Source organism: Amaranthus tricolor, chromosome 7 (assembly GCF_026212465.1).
Source record: "Amaranthus tricolor cultivar Red isolate AtriRed21 chromosome 7, ASM2621246v1, whole genome shotgun sequence".
NCBI lineage: Eukaryota > Viridiplantae > Streptophyta > Magnoliopsida > Caryophyllales > Amaranthaceae > Amaranthus > Amaranthus tricolor.
Window position 1 is genome coordinate 19,204,273 of NC_080053.1, and position 4,635 is coordinate 19,208,907.

Sequence of the window (4,635 nt, forward strand, 5' to 3'; positions counted from 1 at the left end):
TATATATATATATATATATATATATATATATATATATATATATATATTTACATATATATATATATATATATATATATATATATATATATATATATATATATATATTTACATATATATATATATATATATATATATATATATATATATATATATATATATATATACATATATTTATATATATGTATATATATATATCATATATATATATATATATATATATATATATATATATATATATATATATATGTATATATATATATATATATATATATATATATATATATTTATATATATATATATATATATATATATATATATATATATATATATATATATATATATATATATATATATATATATATATATATATATATATATATATATGTGAAGAAGTTCAAGTGACATTTATCCTTATATGAGAACCGTGAGAACTGAGAACCAATCTGCCTTATTAAAAAGTGTTAATTTTTTGCTAATAAGATTTTACTTTTCGCAAAAAAGCGTTACTTTTTTTTTGAAAAAAACGATGATACTTTTAGGTAGATAAGTGTTACTTTAAGAAAAAATTCTTAAAAAAACTCACAAAAACGTGTTAGTTTTCGAAAAAAACGTGTTACTTTTTATTTATATATTTTTTTCTGAAAGTAACACTTTTTTTCTAAGAAGTAGCAGATTTTTTTTAAAACAAAAGTAACATTTTATTGTCCAAAAATAACACTTTTTTTCTTAAGCTTGGTTCTCACAGTTCTCATATAAGCTTGGTTCTCACTGAAACTTGTCTATATATATGTGTGTGTGTGTGTCTTATGATTTATAATTCTTTAACAAAATCTAATTTGTTAAAAGAATTATATTCATGTATTAAATTTTTATGGTCTCTTATGATTTATAATTCCTAAACAAAATTTAAATTGTTAGAAGAATTATATCCATGTGTCAAATTTATATAATTTCTTATGAATTATATTTCTTTGACAAAATTTAATTTGTTAGAGGAATTATACTCATGTGTTAATTTTATATAGTTTCTTATGATTTATAATTCTTTAACAAAATTTAATTTGTTAGAAGAATTATATTCATGTGTTACTTTAATAGATTTATTAAGATTCATACTCTTGTTTAGTTTTGCATGAGTTCATAATCTTTTAACAAAATTTAATTGTTAGAAGGGTTGTATCCATACATTTAGATTGACAAAGTTTTTTTTTATGAAATCTCAAACAAAATCTTAATTTGTTAGATGAGTTATGGGTGAATAGTTATTTATAATCATTTATGATTCTTTAGCAAAATTTCAATTTACTAATAAAGAAGTCATGTTCATGATTTTATTTTATTTTTTATGCATAAAGGAAAATATATGTATGTATGTACATAATTGATGAGTGATAGAAATGTTTTAATATACTTATTTATGTTTTCTTTTTATGTTGTCTTTAATCGAGAGTTGAGATTTGTGTATGTGTGGATGCTCATACTTTGATTATTTCATTATTAAGAATGATTTGTGGTAGAATGTGTTGAATTGTTATAAGTATTGGGAATAGAAATCATTGGATTTAAAATAAAGGAATTAAAGAAATATAAATATTTATATGAAATAAAAAAATAAATAAAAAAAATAATAATAAAAAATTCTGGACAGTAGGTGTGCCTTGACAGGCGCGCCTTGAACCTCGACATTCGAGTGCGTTTTGTTTGTCGTTTCTTTCACCGATTGCATTTAAGGCCACTAAACGCTAAAATTAGTTTTAAAAAGTAAATGGGCGTTAAAAATTGTGAAATTTTGTACCCAACACAATTGATGCCTTCCGGGCGCAGTGGTGAAGTTGAATTTTCTATTAAAATTTTTGAAACTGTACAAAAAGGCCAATAAAATTTCTGGTTGTATTTTAAAATTAAGAAGTTATTGGGATTAACATTTAATCATTTAAAATTATGAAGCTTAGTAATGCCTTGATGGTATAAAATGAATTGAATGTGTAAACACGTTCTAATACGTGCTTTTGCTTGTGTATCTGTGTTTAGGACCTCGGTTCATAAGGTGTTGACATTCCGTTTGTGAAAGTTCCTTGAATTGATTTGTCGTGCTATCAAGATACACACTTAGACCATACTTTTGTAATTGCTTATGTGAAGTAATGTTATGTTTATTCTATGAGGTGATGTCGTATGTCATATAAGGCTTAGACACCAAAAATAATTTAAAAGGAGTTTTAAATTGAAATTTGAGGATGGTTGTGTTGGTTACCCACATGGGGTTAAATATTGGGATGGAAATCATTATTTTTATAGTTGTCATGGCAGTTTTGGATCATTATAGTCACCATGGGAGTATGCATACTTTACCTTTGTCAACCCGAATAGGACGAGCAACATCTTGGGCCGAAGGTTGCCTTGGAATTAGCTCTCCCATGTGTATTACTCCAAACTTTTATAATACTCTGGCGCCCTAACTTTCATTCCACGCCTAAGGGTAAAAAGTCAGATCAGAGGGAGAATATCTTTCAAACTAAGTGTAGGGTGAAAGATAGGCTATGTGATCGAATTATAGATAGAGGGAGTGAGACTAATTGTGTGAGTCAAGACTTAGTGCAAGAATTAAACCTCAAAAATCAAGCTCACCCTCACCCCTACAATTAAAGTGGTTAGACAACAAAGCTAGTGGGTCTGTAGGAAAGCAAAGTTTAGTCACCTTGACCATAGGTTCTTATCAAGACCAAATCTTATGTGATGTGTTAGACATGAGTGCATGCCACATTCTTTTAGGGAGACCATGGCAGTATGACAGGAGGGTGAAACATGATGGGTACACTAACACTTACACTCTGAGACATGAAGGTAAGATGAAAGAGTTGATACCTCTTCCCCCTTACAGAACCATACCCCCCCCCCCCCCCCCCCCCCCACCCCCCCCAAAAAAAAAACCTACACACTTGATCAGCCGGATGAGCTGCATTAAGGAAATTAGACAGGAGGGTCAGGGATGGATAATGTTTACCAAGGAGGTTGACCCAGGGAGAACTGAGTTGCCTACAAAAATTAAACCAATCATTGAGGAAAAAAAGGATGTTTTTCCTGAGGATTTACCCATGGGATTACCACCTCTCAGAGGAATTGAACATCAGATAGACCTCATACCAGGGGGTTGTGTTACCTAACAAACCTGCGTATAGAACTAACCCTTAAGAGGCTGAAGAACTCCAAAGACAGGTCGAAGAACTGTTAGACAGAGGATTTATAAGGGAGAGTCTTAGCCCGTGTGTTGTACCCACACTGTTAGTTCCTAAGAAGGATGGAACTTGGAGAATGTGTATTGACAGTAGAAGTATTAATAACATTACGGTCACCATGGGAGTATGCATACTTTACCTTTGACGACCCGAATAGGACGAGCAACGTCTTGGGCCGGAGGTTGCCTTGGTAAGGTGAATAGGAGGGAGTATGATTTATTACAAGCTAATCTTAGATTACTCGTGCGTAGAAAAGGTGCATCTAACAAATTAATTGGGAAGAACAAAATTAGAAAACTACTCCATTCTTATTGGTTTAATATTTGATATCGAAAAGAATTAAGTTTTGTCTTAGTTGGAGTCCGTCTCATTTTTTTCAAGAAAAGTTTTTAGTTTGATTCTCACTAAGTTTTTACTTTTGTAAACCTATCTTTTAATAAAAAAAATTCATACATCGAGAAATAATAAGAAAATGAAAATCTTTTGTATGAGAATAGAAATGACGTAAATAATGTGAAAATTATTTTATAAATTAATAAATGTAAGTGAAAAAAGTATAAAGACTATAAGCTTTATTAAAATAAATTATTAAGTAATAAGAGAAGACAATAAAGATTATCAAGATTAGTTCCGTCAAACAAATATGATATCTGTAGAAAAAATTTTAAATATTAAAAATGAGTTGTATTTAAGATCCGAATCTTCTTACTCAAACCGCAATCTTTAGATTTTGCCTCATTAAATTTCCACCAATTTAATCAATTTTTTTTTATCGTTCTCACTCATACAAAACTCTCTAATTTTATCCTTTATACTTAAAATTTTATTTTAGAAAAACATTTAATAAAGTACTGTACAAATATGATAGCATGATTGATAAATTTATTTATAAAAAAGTCTTAAAAAGGAGACTCAAATTTTTAAGAGTCCATTTTAAGAATTTTACCAAAATGGTAAACTTATTTATTAATCTTCTTTAATACTACCCTTAGTAAATGAAAAGATAAAAATGACAGAAAGCAAGTGTCAAGTAGCAAATTGCAACGGGAGAATAAAACTCCACAAAAGGAAAATCTTGCGTTATTCTTGTAGTTGAGGACTTTCTCATTTGTATTATTGTAATTTTCTCTATTAATATTTTTAATTTTTTGAGGTAAATTTATAATTACATATGCTAATATTTTGACTCTTATTTGTAAATTTAAAATTAATTTCTCAAAAATTCCAATTTCAACCATAATTTCTTTATTACTTTTTAATAAGATCCTTATTAATTTGATGAGTTCGACTTTCATAACTGTTATTTTTTTGAGCTATTCTTGTGCATTTGTGTAATTTTTTTTTTTAATTTACAGATTCTCTAGTCTAAGCCTGAAAAAGAGTCAAAAAGGTTCGTAAA